The sequence below is a fragment of the Maylandia zebra genome, linkage group LG2 (genome assembly GCF_041146795.1).
Source record: "Maylandia zebra isolate NMK-2024a linkage group LG2, Mzebra_GT3a, whole genome shotgun sequence".
Taxonomy (NCBI): Eukaryota; Metazoa; Chordata; class Actinopteri; order Cichliformes; family Cichlidae; genus Maylandia; species Maylandia zebra.
Window position 1 is genome coordinate 42,599,558 of NC_135168.1, and position 15,938 is coordinate 42,615,495.

Consider the following 15,938-nt stretch of genomic DNA (forward strand, 5'->3'; position numbering starts at 1 on the left):
AAAATAGCATCCTCTCTCTGGGGACTTAGATAACTCACAGAGAGATAAGAGTATTTAATTTTTAATCACCAATTTTGTTTTCTTTGTACTGTGTATAATAATCTGAATACGTGACTTTATTTGCAAAGAAAATAGAAGAAATGTGGCAGTGAAGTGCCACTTAGACAGGGGAGAAGCTGAGAGGACTACTGGGGTGGAACGGTAAAACAATGAACAGGAAACAAGTTCATGTCAACAGATTATCCCTCCATAATTATTCGCCAAGGGATGCTGTTACTGACTGAGCGATAGAGGAGTACGCCCCAAGATATTCACTAAAAACAAAATGGTTCTTTGTGGTGGCCAGTTAAATTAAAAAGAAAAAAATAAGAATCCATAAAGGGTTTTAGTATCTTTCAACTCATTGTTATAGTTTTACAGCACATACATTTACGGTTTGGCTCCATCTCACCTCTCATCATCATCCACTGTGCCCAGAACACCCTACTGTTGCATTTATAGCACAAAAGCTCTGATAAAGCCAACACTAAAAGGCAGACAAGCAAAGCTAGCAGTTAGCTGATAAGCATATCATTTAGCAGTGTTTCCCTCAAAAGCTGGAGTCTAAATATATGGAGTTAACATATGTTAATATTGGCTTTAGAGTATGATGTGCATACAGAAAATGATGGCTTTTAAAAAATCTTTTGTAGGCAGCAACAACCTTATGTTGCATAAACTGTTTATGAAAGTTCATTTGCAATATTACTGATCATATATTCCCCAGCATGGACAACAGTGACACAAACCTAAACATGCCTGAAAGTAACACAACATGATGGCCTCTGATGACAATTTAGTACCTAGAAAAGAAGCCACTTCAATACTATTGAAGTGGTTTGGCTACAAGAAGTCAGACCTCTGAGCACAATACAAAAGAATACTTTTCTCGAGAAAAACAGAAACGACAAGCTTCACAACTCGAATCAAAAACAGACCATCCAGTACAACCAGTGTAAGAAGGCCTACAAGGAGCAGGTACTAACAACTGGTAGTGTGTAACCCATTAGTAAACAAATGACTCAACTGAGAAAATTTTAAATGTAAAACCTTGCCTAGGCCTTACTTTTGTGCTTACACTTGACTTATGCTGTGTCACTGGATGTATTGCTGTTTCACTACAATTGCACTATAATGCTGCTGCTGGCACCTTGTGGCAATAGATTTAAACAAATGAATTAGGAGGTATGTTATCAATGCCAATTGCTTAGTGGAAAAGAAGGATGGGAAATGTCCCTTCGTTTTGTTTTCGCTCATAAATCCTGCTGGCTGCGAGGATTTTTACATTGTGTCGTCTTAGGTATTATTGCAAATGGGGCAGATTTCAAAGCCACCTTCCATTTCTTTTATTTCTATGTTTTTTTTCTCCATATCTAAATTTTCTGCAAGGCAAAAATATGATTAAGATCTTTCTAACACAGTCACGATACTTGCTTGGCATATGAATCACTGTAATTACTATGAAATCAGCAGCACATCAATTTCAAAAGTATCCTGTTCAAGAACTGCAACTGTAGATGCACTCTTAACAATCTCTTCTACATATGGAGACAATGTCACTCATATCAAAGTAGATTACATAAGCTTGTAATTAGAATTAACACTCCACTTATCATTTCATCATCACATTATGCCCTAAATATCTACTAAGCACTCATAATCAGATTATAAGGAATACAAAAATATTATAAAGGCATATATCGGTGTCTTTCTTTAAATGTACCTTTACTGTTTACGCAAATGAGAAGTACATGTTTATTTTATTATTTATGTATTTTGTCTGCACATTTGAGACTAACAACACCAGTCAAGTCTGTCTGAAGATTTACTCATTTGCATCTAATGACTGGTCATTTAAAGCAGAATTTTACTTAGGGCTGCCACCGGGCAGTTGTTTCTTCTTCAAGTAATGTTTTATTCAACATCTTGTGACACATACTTCAAGTTAGAGACCTTGCCAACCAATTAAATATATGATAATGCACATAAGGGACCTGAGAAAGTGACCTGTGGTTGTTTCATATTTAGATGACATTCAAAGCAGTAGTTGTACATCTGACTGTCAGAGACCATAAATGTATGAGTTTTCTCTTTTTTTCTCTCCTCAGTATGGATTGGTCAGTGACCCTCTCTCTGGATTTACGCCTCTCAAACTAGCAGTTTCAAAGCACTCATATGCAAGCCTGGGAGAGAGTTATGCTTAAGATAAGTGCATTTGTTGGTGAACCACATCAAAGTACAGAGGGATGTCTTAGCGAGCAAAGGCAGTGGAGCTCAAACCTCGCCTTTGATCACCCCAGGCACTCTGATCATTAAAATATTGGATAAATAATTGATTAAAAACACCAGACCTTATTGTGCTCTGTTTCTGTATCCAAATGTATCCTAATTTTGAGACACTGTGGGTACACTGTACATAGGAATAAAAGGGACATATAGGACATATTGTTGCTTTGGAGGGCATGTTTTGCAAAATATTTGCTAGTAATGAGACTTGATAGTGAACCGACTAGAGGACTGAGTTACTGACTGAGTTCCAGTATGAACTGAAGGCAGGTTGAAGTCCTATGACAAACCTTCTTCACAAGCAATGGTCTGAGCTCTGGCATGCCAAGCTGCTACAGTGGTAGAGAAACCGAGAAAAAACAAATCAAAAGTCACAGAAATGAGTGCATTCCAGCTGAGCGTAGGTTACAGGAGGGTAGCTAATATTCCATCTACAGTGGAAACTGTGCACGCAGTATGCAAGACAAGCGCAACATGAACACTATGTGTATATTAGGGATATTAAAAAGGCTATTTTCCTTCATCTTACGCTTATATATGGGCCAGTATTGAAGTCTCCCTAAGTACATATACATTTGCATATTGAGTATAAAAAATGAGTCCAAGGTAATCAAAATTTATTCCTGTTCCAACTTATAATACTTGGCCTGTGGCGAAGTACAAATTCTGGACCCCATGCAGAGTCTCACTGGGCCCACTTATCCATTGAATAAATCCATTACCACGTTTGTATGAGTAACTAAATCAACGTGTGTATGCCTGTTCAACCGTAGTGGTTCATGATCACGATGATCATTTTTTCTAAACATATTCTGATTACCGCACGTGTTCTTCACTGTCAGGTTTCACCTCATTATTCCTGTTATTTTAACATATTTATTGGACTCTTTGCATGAGACAAAGGTGCAAAGTGATCAGTCTAAAGAATGGTTGCCTTACATTTTCTAATGAGATAACATGAAAGGCCTTACAGAGATCGTGTTTTATGTGCAGAGATAAGATAGCATATTAAAACTAAACCCAAGTACAACTAATTGATCTACAAAACTAATTAAATCAAGTGTTTGAACTGATAAGTCAATACCTACAATTGCTCCCATGCTGACTGGGCTTTATTAGTTGAATGTCTGAAAAATAGAAATTTTGCGATGCTGCTAAAGGTGGGGGGGTGTTGACTCCAGTTTGGAGTGAGCTTCAAGCGGTGCCTACAGGAACTATTTTTTTTTTCCAATTGCATTGTCTTTCAGCTATGGAGGTTGCCCCTGGGTAGCTATTGACAATCATAAGGTACTCCAATGCTATGCTGTCTTTTTGACACTAAAGGGGAACATGATTTACAAGATCATGTTGTCCAAAATAAGATTTAAAATTAACACCTAAGACCATAAACCATAGATCACAAACTCATTTAGGAACTGGTTACTGAGATCATCTAACAGGAGAACAGTAACCTTATTTTTTCAAAGACTGCACAATCAATCAAACTTTTGTTTTGTTGAGCTGTCCACTACCGGCCAGAGGAAAGAATGCAGGTGTAAAACACTTGGCTTCAATTTTGAACTCTTGAAAGGTGCATCTATCTTTTTTTAACTTCAATAAAATTTTTAGGTGTTCAGAACACCCCAGACTTGTATTTTACTTACAGATACATTTGTAGTCCAAAGGACATTACAAACAGAGACTTATTTGTAAACATATGTCACCAGAGAAGGACAACAAACTGATATTAAATTACACCACACTCTAATGACATTTAGTAGCCACAATGGGGTCCAATTTTAACTTCATCAAGCTCTAAACACATTCAAGTGCACTTTAAAACCACAGAAACACAGCTGGGAGCCAAAAATAGTTAAATTACCACATATCACAAACATGTAACACATTTATAATCCAGTAATTTCCACAGGCATCCATTAACACAATGGCAATCAAATCACTGACTCCTGTTATTCCATCATTTTTGTGACTTTTTCTTGATCTCTGTTAACATCATGGCACAAAGGTCCATGCTCAATTATGACCGCTCTAATATGTTAGCAATTAAGATATAAGTATCACAATAATAAGCTTTGCTGAGTAAGTTCCATTAGCAATAACTTCAAAGTAAAAGAAAAAATAACTTCCTCACTGCAGTTTGTGAAAACATTTTTAAAGAGCATATGATGTGATAACTTCAAGCTACAGTGAAAGCCTTAAAACCCCTCATCCCTGGGGTCCTCATGCTCCTAATAGTTTAACACTAATGAGATCTGCTGCTCCCATCTTTACAGCCTCCCACATAACAGTTTATTTCATAGTGTAAATACTTTTGAAGGTAGGGAGAAGCACAGAGCAAGCCAGAGAGACGAGAACCTTTCTAGTTGGCCACGGTCTCTTAACTTGTATATTTCGCATTTGTTTTGACTGCAACTTAGGGTTCCTTGGTGAAACTCGGGTCTTCTGCAATTCAGTTAGTCTTACTGCATGAAGTCTGTGAAAACAATGGTCAGGCAGCACTTTGACAAGATTGGAGTATTTGAAAAAAACGTGCCGTGGTCTATTACTTGAGCTCTTTGGAGACGGTGGGAGAAAAGCACATGGCCCGCTATCAGCTGCTTTCCCAGAGGAAGAGATGGATGTGTCCGAATTTATCAAAAGGAGCAAATTGTCAACTGTCAGGTAGCCTCAAAACAATGAGACACATGCATACATATGCACACATAACTATTCACCACGGAAAACTTGGATGTGCATGCCATCTGCTAATGCACGCAGACTCGAGAGACATGGATGTCTCAGTCAAGACAAAGTGAGCAGAGTTCAAGTTTACATCTCTTATATATCTGGCAAACACAGCATGCCTTAGACAGCATAATAAAACGGTTGCAAAACAAAACACCTCCTCATCGAAAGAGGCTAATAAAGTCTTCAATATACTTAAGTGTAGCCTTAGATAAATAGAATAACCATTTCCCTCTGCACTGGTGTTCAGTTGTCCAAAGTGTATTGATGTACTTATTGACATTCATTAAAGGGAAACCCTCTCAGCAAACCACAGAGAGCGGTGTAAATCCTGTAAACTTCTTGAGTGTGCATAAGGAGCAACATTTCTTTAACACAATTACTAAACAGCAATAATGTCACCGTATGTTCGAACCAGTTTTGATTTACAAGTGGACACCATGTTGCCTTTTAATTAGCTTATTATTATTAAGTGGTCTGTATATGTGTGTGTTTCCCCTGGACAATCCCCCTTCTTGCTTCACTCTTAGCGAAGTATTGATCCTCCCAGTGTACCAGCCCCTCCTGATTTCATTAAGCTAGCTGCTGTTAATTACTCCACACTCTAACCTTTTGCTGTTTCATTTGGGCCAACAAATTGGGTGAATTAAAAAAAAGGTGATGTGGGAAGAGGAAAAGAGAGAAAGGAGGGGGAAAAGCTCCTTGGCAGCTATGCTGGTGGACCCCCTCCCTTTCTGTGGCGTTTGTGTCAGAATCCCAAGCGGCATAATAATTAAAAAAGTTCATCAATGTTCTCTTTGCTCATCAAATTATGCAGAAGGAGGCTACTCCAGTAATTGTGGCAGAGGATTCATTTATGAAAACCATATGAGCTAGAACTAGTATGGTTGTCTTGGGAATTGAAGAATTTTGTCCTTTTTTCACGTCTTTGGGCTCGTGTCAAAGGTAGTGTAGAGTCAAGCCGATTGGTGATTAAAACCCATTTTATTTACCAGGATCATGTGATGGTCCTAAGATTTTATTTTTCACTAAATCAAAATCCAGCACACACCAATTTGTCTTCTTAGGGAAGGTATTAAAAGAGTGCGGCATGACACATAGCTGCAAAGTTATAATTAGACTTCATTTAATACCTTATGTCATGAGATTACATGCGCGGTGCATGGCATCTAAAGCATACTTAAATCTCAGGGGATATAATTGATTAACCATATGAGGGCGGGAAACAGATGATGAGGATGATGCTCTAAATCCATGTTAAATCGATATAGCCACTTCCTACACATCAAGGGATTATTGACAGAAATTACTACCAGCCGCAATCGCTCGCGTACATCGGATCATTTCTAACTTGGTGTATTAATGTGTGAATGTGCACAAGTGAGTCAAAAACATTCCACTGCTGTGACTGCTCTAAGAAATCATCAAGCTTTAAGTGGGACAATTTTGCGACATGGATACATTACCAAGAGAGCAAGTAAAATTTATAGGATCTTTTGGAGCCATTATGAAAGATGCCCTTTTCTCAAGGTTGAGTACATTCTAGTTGAAAAGATTCTACATGATGCAGAAGGAGCCATTCAGAGAACTCCCTTTGGCTGAGATAATAACTTCATCATAATTAGCTTGTGGTGCTCAGGAGTGTTGAATTGTCGGTTGCAGTGGGATCTGCGCTGATTTATTGCTTGATTTAATTACGTATCAAAATTCAATTAGACATGCTTTCAACCAAATTCAAAGTGAGCTTTGTCAAGCTGTCCCTTGAAATCAGGTACAGCTTGAAGGACATCCTTCATAATGCAGTGACATCTAACTTAATAATTACCACTTACCAAAAATCATTCATGTGCTTAAAAGGCAAAAAAAAAATGCTATGCCAGTTTTAGAGAAAAAGAAATAAAACATTCTTACTTTGCCATTACTTTTTCCATATTTCAACTGGCATCAAACAGCATCAAACCATGTGAAGCACACCTTGATTCAGTAGTGATGTGAAGAGGGTTGCAGGTACTTTACCAAGTGAAGATACATGACAAAATGCTCTTTGAGGTTGACTACAGTTGAGGAAGTGTCTGGCTTTCTTTACCCACATCACTCAATGCCTTCTCACCTCCTTTTGCTCCAGACTACACTAGGGAAAAAAGAGGAGCTGTTTTGAATAAGTGTCACCGCAGCCTCCAAGAGCTACATTGATCTTTACTGCTATGCAAATTTAGGATGTCATGGTGTCTATGCTAAGAAGTCAAGGAACGGAACGAATATTTCAGCCTGAGGTCTCTAACTGAAGTCGAGTCCTTTACTACTATTGTAAATACTTCCATTGACAATTCTAAGTACACCTAAGTAATAGGGTCATCTTTTGACCTCCAGAGATGCCCCCTTTTTTTAAAGTATGATTCAATAAGTTGCTAAAGATGTTACATTAGGATTTCGATCTATTGTGACTTTACTGCAAAGTTTTTGCAGTTTTTCATTGTTACAGATGCTATGAACATCCCACTTCACCTCACCATAAAAGTGTTTTATTGGGTTGTGATCTGGGGACTGTACAGACCACTGGAGTAAAGTAAAGCAATTTCCTGGAACCATCTTGAGACAATGACACATTTTCTTGCAAAAAAACTTCCTTCTTAAAAAAACAGAATAAGACAGAATGGTAAGCAGTAATGTTAGATATATTTATGGAAGCAATAATATGATGAAAGTACCAACCAAACACTGTTTTTCTGTTTTCACTCAATCTTCAATTTGGTTCCTTCCAATATCAAGTAGTTATAGCACAGAAGACATACCTTGCTCTTTCTTACAGTACCACCAACACTTGAAGTCAGGCCCTAGATATTTTTACACTGGTTAATGGCAGTGTTGTGGATTGACTTGTAGAGGGACAGAACAAGCACTGCCTAGTTTGTTTGCCCTGATTGAATTATATATATATATATATATATATATATATATATATATATATATATATATATATATATATATATTCCACACAGCCACACTGACTGAGATAGTGTGTAAGTGAGAGAAGATACTCGTGCCCCTTGCTGATTTCCACCTTGTCTACACTTAGTTTTCCCCCTGTTTGGTGATAGCATGTCAGCTGGTGCTGTCACAATGGATGATAACAATCTTACTAATGCATAATAACATCCAGGGCTTTATATCCGCCTCGCAGTCTCTGCATTATTACAATATTATTTGCTACAAGAAAATGAAGATTTTGCTGCTGGCTAAAACACAATATGAAAGGACAGACAGGGAAAAAAAAGTTAAGTGTTTTAGCAACACTAGTCATACGACCCTAGTGTGCTATTAACTGTAATATTGTTGCGGAAAAAACTCATGTTATATGTATTGAGAGCCATTTTCTTTTACTCGCCAGTGGCAGGATTTTAAGGTTGTCATGGTCTAAAGAATTGTCAAAATTTGCCCACTTTTTAGAAACTCGGTTTTATTCACCATGTCTGCTAAAGGTTCTACAGTAGGGTTGCCAACCGTCCCTTAAAATACGGAATCGTCCCGTATTTCGAAACAAAAGTACACGTCCCGTATTGAGCTAATAAGGGACGCACTTTGTCCCGTAATACAGTGAGAATCAAAAGTAGTCTATAAATGTTTATGGAATTAACACTTTGTTTGAAAACATAATTCCCAGCCCCTCTCCTGCTTTGTGACCAATGAGCTGACAGCACACTTATGACAATTCGAGTATGACAATTCAGATTACCGCTCATCTCATTGGTCGAGGAAAGGTCGCTTGCGGAGAAAATACCGGAAGACAACAGATGACCACAACAAGAAGCATGGCCAACAGGGGAACAAACGCCGACTCTGCGGTGCAAGTCTCGGATGACAGTACACCTAAAGCTGGGCAGACACTGTGCGATTTTTTCAGTCACGTTATTCAGCTCCTGCTCAAACTGCACGATTGACTCGCAGGGGTTAGAAGTTCGTATGTCACGATGTACTCTCACACTATACCGCCCGATGCTCTGATGCGACCTGAGTGCTCACACTGTGCCTCCATAACATGAAGGTTATAACAGAAAATCTGTCGCTCGCTCTCTCTGTCTTTCACTCACACAGACACACCACCACCATCAACTTTGCTAAATTGCTAATGAAAAACATTGATCAGGCAGCTGTGATTGAGCAGCAGTGTAAATCCAACTATTTTCACGGTTGTTGTGGTCGTGATAATTTTGTGATGCCACATCGAAAAGGCTCGGATGAGCTTTCCAAAGTTCTACAAGTTGTGCCTCCATCGCTTGTGTCCAGATCACACGCTGCACAGCCGTGCTGCAACGTCTTTTTCACCAACGTTTACGTTTGCGCGTGAGCAGTGTGAGCGCCTGTGGTGACACCCTCACGAGCGATTGATGATCGGGAGCTGGTCGTGAGGTGTTAATCACTTCTCGTTACCCCACGTATACTACACGACGCACGATGAAGGCCAAAATCGGTCCGATCACTCAAAAATCGGCTCAAAATGGGCCAAAAATCGCACAGTGTGAGCCCAGCACTAGAGCAGCAATGTTTGTTCCCCTCAGAGAAAGGGAAGAATGGGAAAAGGAAAACACCTGGCTGGAAAAAGTTAATATGGGCATGTGCAATGAATATCAGCGCTATGTGGCCAGAAGTGTGATAATATAATTTATTTTGTGTAATAAACAACTGCAAGGATGGATGATTACAACAAATTGATGACTAATACATAAAAGTAATACATAGATGAATAATGATGATGAGTTATGATGCGTAATCATGGGAACAAGCGGGTTTACAAACAGGAGCAGCTGATTAGCATTAGAAAAGCTGAAATAATACCTCAACTGAAGCCAATTGTACTAAATGCACTAAATGTGCACTGTTACAAGAATATTTTTCTTTCTATTGTTTTCTATTATTTTAAGTTAAGCAGGACAGAGTTCTTTTAAAGAAAGATTTACTTATATTCTCAAAAGTTAAGCATGACAGGCTTCTGTTTAAGAAAGAGACCTGTTTTATGTGTTAATGTTGTCATTTTGAGCTAAAAATAAATGGCTAAATGATCATTTGTTTCCCATGTGTTCATATCACAAAGAATAGAATATGCATGTACTTAAATCAACTTCAAGTCAAATGGTTAAAAAAATAATTTCACACACAAAAAAAGAGCTAGAAAATTCACCACACTGGGAAGGGTGAAGACAACTGGGTCGCCCGGCCCTGGCCACGAGGTGTCCCTTATTTATTTTTCAGGGAGTTGGCAACCCTATTCTACAGTGATATCCAGTTCGGAGTTTTGTCCAGTGGTTTTTATACCAATTTAAAAACTGATGCAGAATTTGACAGGAATTAAGTTAAATATACTGTAAATGTTGGTGACATAAGAGCAGACGCTACATGTTTCAATGGCTAATAATTGAACTGTTCAGCCCTGTCTGCATGTCTGCCTCCATAGTGAGTCACAAGAGCTTGAGCAGCATTAACAGTGAGGTTTATCTAATAAAGTGCACTGCCAAGGAGGAAACACGAAAAAAAGAGAATGGAAAGACCCACTAATGTGTCATACCTTAGTTTATCAAGATCCTGTTGTAATATGAGTTGTTCACCAATTTGATCGCTCTCCTACTGAAACATTTGACAGTTTTCCTCATTGACACTTATGGAAGCATTATCCAAAGACTGTGATGTGCAAATACGTAGTGAATCACAAGCTCGAGTGTGGAGAAAAGAGCCTGAACCACTGTCATTCTCTGACGAACATGAAACACAGTTATGATACTGATTAATCATTGTCACTAAATCTATGGTACTGATCTCCTAAAAGTGGTAGATGCTTCTGTCTTAAACACACTGCCATTTGCCAAATGGTAGCTATAATGTTATCAATGTTATTGAATTGACATTCAATGTCATTCTTCACATATTACAACAGGCGTAAGGATCAGACATAGAAGCTCGTGAAACATTAGATGACAGTGGCCTTGTTATAAATTTCAGTGAAAACCCCACAACAAGAAGTGATAATACTTTATTAATCTCTGTGAGAATAATGGCCCTCTCGCTGAAATGTTGACATGTCTCATTTCAGAAATACGTCTTCTTTTTCTATTCCAGTTATATGTAATCTGTTCCCTACACACAAATCAATTTATATCTTAAGCGATCAAATTTAGCATGAGGATGACGTTTTTGTGCAGCTAAAATTGGCTTATATCTGTGTTTATAACCAACAGTGTGGGTTCATCTCCAAGAAATTGATTCTGATTGTCTTTCTATATTCCAGAATAGTTTTTTTCCGCATTGGTAACAGGTGTGTTTTCATTACTCAGTGGTGAAAAGTGTTGTTCTTTTTTTAAAAACAAACAGCTCATATAGGTTTAATATAACCAAAAGACTGTAGTTATAATAGTCCAGTAACCGTAAAACTTAAAAGGTAAGTTCTGGGTATTGTTACAGTAAGTATATTTTTTTCCATTACTGTTTTTTTTATTGGTTTGGCGCAGTTTTCATAAGCAATTGGTACATTTTCAAAACTCTTAGGACTTATATCACAACAGATCATCAAAAGTGCACCTTTTTCAAACATTTCAGCATATTTTCAAAAAGTAGTGAAAATATCCTTTTCACTACACAAAATAAGTGTTCCATCTAAATAAATGTTTCGTTCACAGTTACTGCCTTTCATAATGTTATCACTATAAAATTTTTGATTTGCATCTTTTATTATTCAGTTTAATACATTTGTCTGTCATTTAATTCGACTGATCTTAATGTTTAATCAGTGAATCATTCATTATGTCCATGGATTTTCAACTTGACTGATTGTTGTCTGGTCATTTGTAAGTTACACATTGCTGCAAGAGCTTTCAATCTAGAAATACTAATTGCTAATTGTTTCCCTCTGATGATCACAATTAGTTACCATATAAGTAGAACTGTGTTTGAGACTTCGCACTGTTCAAATATGGAGCAGGATAGACTCGTAGGGAGAGGAAACCTTCATCGAAGAGGTGGTGGTGCTCCTCGACAGAGAGGTGGGCACAGACAAAGAGAAAGAGGTGGTGGTGCTCCTCGACAGAGAGATGGTCTTCAGAGAAATGTAGGCAGAAGACAACGCATCATCATCTCTAATGAAGTCCGGGCCATCATTGTTGACCATGAGGTTAACAGAGGCCTTACCATGGCTGAGGCTGCCAGGTTGGTACAGCCTAATTTACAAAGGTCAACTGTCAGCTCTATCATCAGAACTTTTCGCCAAGAAAACCGGTATGTCTGCTACAGCAACTTCACTTCTAAAATATAGTACTCTATTGTATAGATGAACAACATGTAATTGTCAGTTTACAGTAATGTAATTTGTAATACTTCAATATTGACAGTATATGATTGTCCTCAGAATTAACAGGAGACAACCTGGTGGTGGTCGCCCACGTGTTTTGACTGACCAGCAGGAGTTGGCTGTGGTGGAAATGGTCAGGGCAAGGAATGACACATGGCTGTCTGAAATCAAACAGGCTATTGAGAACAGCAATGACACCTTTGCCAATGTGCCATCAATTAGCCTTCCAACGATTGCCCGGCTTTTGAAGAAGCACCAGGTTTCCATGAAACAAATTTACTTGGTTCCTTTTGAGAGGAACAATGTCCGGGTGAAACAACTGCGTTCAGAATATATTCAGGTACAACACTAAACTGGCATGCAATTACTGAAACAGTACTGACAACTATTAGTTGTAAAAAAAACTAACTAAATTATCATTTTAGAGGGTGATGGAGCTGGACGCTGCTGTGAATCATCACAAGTATATTTTTGTTGATGAGGCCGGTTTCAATCTGGCAAAAACTAGACGCAGAGGACGTAACCTTATTGGACAAAGGGCTACCATCCCAGTCCCTGGAAAACATGGGGGAAACATCTCAATGGGTGCAGCTATATCTGAAGATGGTGTGGTTGTGGCTGTAGACCAGTTCTAGGGTCATACAACACTGAACACCTGATAGTTTTTTTTAAATGAACTGGAGCAGGCCTGTCAGGGAGAAGACATCGTCTATGTTGTTGTGTGGGACAATGTCAGCTTCCACCATGCACAGCTGGTTCAGGAATGGTTTCAAACACATTCTCGCTTCATGACCCTCTATCTTCCACTATATTCCCCTATCCTCAACCCAACTGAGGAATTCTTCTCTACATGGAGGTGGAAGGTGTATGATCGCAATCCCCATGAGCATGTCTCCCTTCTTCAAGCCATGTGTGAAGCTTGTGGTGATATAACTGCTGAGCAATGTCAAGCCTGGATTCGTCATGCCAGGAGATTTTTCCCACGGTGCCTGAACAACGAAGACATCCACTGTGATGTTGATGAAAATTTATGGCCCAATGTTAATGACCGGCTTGACCTTTTTCGTGTGATATATGTGTGTGTGTGTGTGTGTATATATATATATATATATATATACAGATACATACATGGAGACCAGAACAGCCAATCAGATTTTTTTTGCATCCAAATCTGTGATTGGCTGGTTTTGTGGCACAAATATAACGGTGTACAGAAAGAGTTGAGCGCGCACGGGCAGAAATGTTGAGAGCGCAAGCAACACATTGCGAGTGAGCGCAAATGCAAAAACTGAGCGACAGGGGCTGCTATTGTGTGTGTGTGGATAATAGCAAACACTGAAATACATTTTTTGCACGCAGCAATGAATTTTGTTCACTCAAATTCAGCTTTTCTTCGCTCAAAATAAATTTCTCCTCAAAATGCAACACTTGCACCTGCAATTTTTTTTTACGTGCGCTCAATTTTCTTTTACGTGCGCTCAGAATAGTGGCACAAAAATAACACAATACATTAGAGGCTAAATTAAAAGCAGCGTCAGACCATGTCTCCATGGTGTTTTCTATATAAAGTTCACAACTTACTGTTAGCACCTCAGAAACTCATTTGAAGGTGACAAGTGCTGTGCTTTAGGTTAACTGATCAGAAAGTCTGGGTTAAACAGAAACTTTTGTACTGGAAAATATTTTCCTTTAAGGGAAGTAGCCATGTGAATAACCAGAGATAGGTCCAGTGTGGTAGGATGTGAGCATGTAACTAGGACACAGTGCACAAAGAGTCAAACAATGGTTGTATGTGGCTAAGTTTTTGGTGTAACAGTTATCTAAATGTTTGTGCCATGTGCACTGCCCTGTGAAAAAGGAAACAAATCATGCAACGTTATGATGCTGTCTTTTTGCCTCCCCCTCATCACCATAGAGCTGGCCCGAACAGTAAAGGTTAGCAGCTAACGAGCCAGGCTGGAGTAGAAATACACCAACATTTGAAACTTTTAGAAAATCTTGACAAGTAAAATGCAAACTCTGTGAGCGGAAATTTGCATAGGATTTAGCAAAGAAAAAAATTAAAACATTGTAAACTGCTTAAACTAGTAGGTTGCAGGAAAAAGAGAGACGCCAGTTATTTCACAGCAGTTATTGTGAACTGTATTAATTCCTTTTTTCTTATCATTATGTTTTTACATGTTGTTCAAAGTTAGATAAAAAAAAAACAAGCCAAAAGAACTTCAACACAAATGATGCATGTGTACTGCCACGCGTTGTATTAGGACAAATTAACATGGCAGCTTGACATGGTTTGTGATAAAGGATGGCCAAATTACACTCAAATGACAAAATTTGAATTAGGTTTGAATCCTACTTCTACTTACAGCCTACAAGATCTCTTCTTGAAAACAGACAAAAATCTTAGCAGAACAGTCTCGATAAATTAGAGGCTATTTTCATAAACATATTCCCATTTCCTTCATGCATATATTCCCCAAATACATTGTTGTCAGCTTCTCTGGCAAAGGAGCCAGTTAGAGGTGTGCCACTGATGCAATTCAAAAGCCATCCAATACAGAGTATCCTCTCTTCTCCAGCCTGCTTTACTCAATTGGGGTCCATCACCATCATGAAAACAAACGTCTCCTCACTGCCAGGGTAATTTTTCCTCCTCTTCCACCACTGACTCATATTAATATCTTTGTAGAAGGCTATGTGTGCTCCAGGAGGCCAGTCCCATGTGTTTTTTTTTCCAAACCTCTCGCTGTTTCTCTGGCCACAGCCAAGTGCATTAACATATGTTCTCACAGCGCACAGTGCTACTCTGCATTGGTAAATGCCTTATTACAGCAAGACCCGCTCTGTGCTCTTCCATTGAATATCCGTAAGTAGTAAAACACAGCCATACCAGCCCACTCAGAACAGTAGGAATGTGTCTCACATGACAGGAGGGCTCCTTAACATTTAGTCAGAGGCCCTCTTTGTCAATTTAATATTCCTCCTACTCACAGTAATTGCGGGTGGTAATAATGACAAATAAAGGCAATATTGCTACTGCATGTTACATACTGAGTGTAATAAGGTCATCTGCTGGTTATGTTTTTTCCCCTGTATTTATGCCTTTTTAGCATGCAGAGTCAAATCTCTCAGTATGACTTACATCTCGAAAGATATGCCAGTGTGAAATATGCAAAGGCAGAGGGTGAGAAAACTATCCCGAGCAATGCAGCTTGTTCTTGCCTAGAGAGCTTACATGCTTGTAATCATTTCCTAACTGCGGATTCCTCTTTCATTTGTTGGTTTTTATTCTCTTCTGTCTTAAGTAATATCAAGCATTTCAGAGATCATGAAATCAGTGTCATAATATAAATACACACGCATATATCTCCTTTACAATTGTAGAGAAAACAAAAGCTGGCTTTCACTTTGTGGAAACAAAGTGGTGCACACGGTTGGCAATGGTGCACAAACTAGAGTGTATTAAAACAAAAGTCAAAGAGACAGAGGAATACATCTCCCACAGTATGATGGGATATTTTTGACAAAACACTTGTTAATTGAACATTTTGTGTGT

The 15,938-nt window shown here is 38.6% G+C and overlaps 1 protein-coding gene across 1 annotated transcript in view; it reads right to left on the reverse strand.

Annotated features, from left to right (window-relative positions):
- Positions 1 to 15,938, reverse strand: part of pcdh11 (protocadherin 11) — a 157,893-nt gene that overhangs the window by 77,083 nt on the left and 64,872 nt on the right. The gene's annotated exons all lie outside the window — the stretch shown is intronic.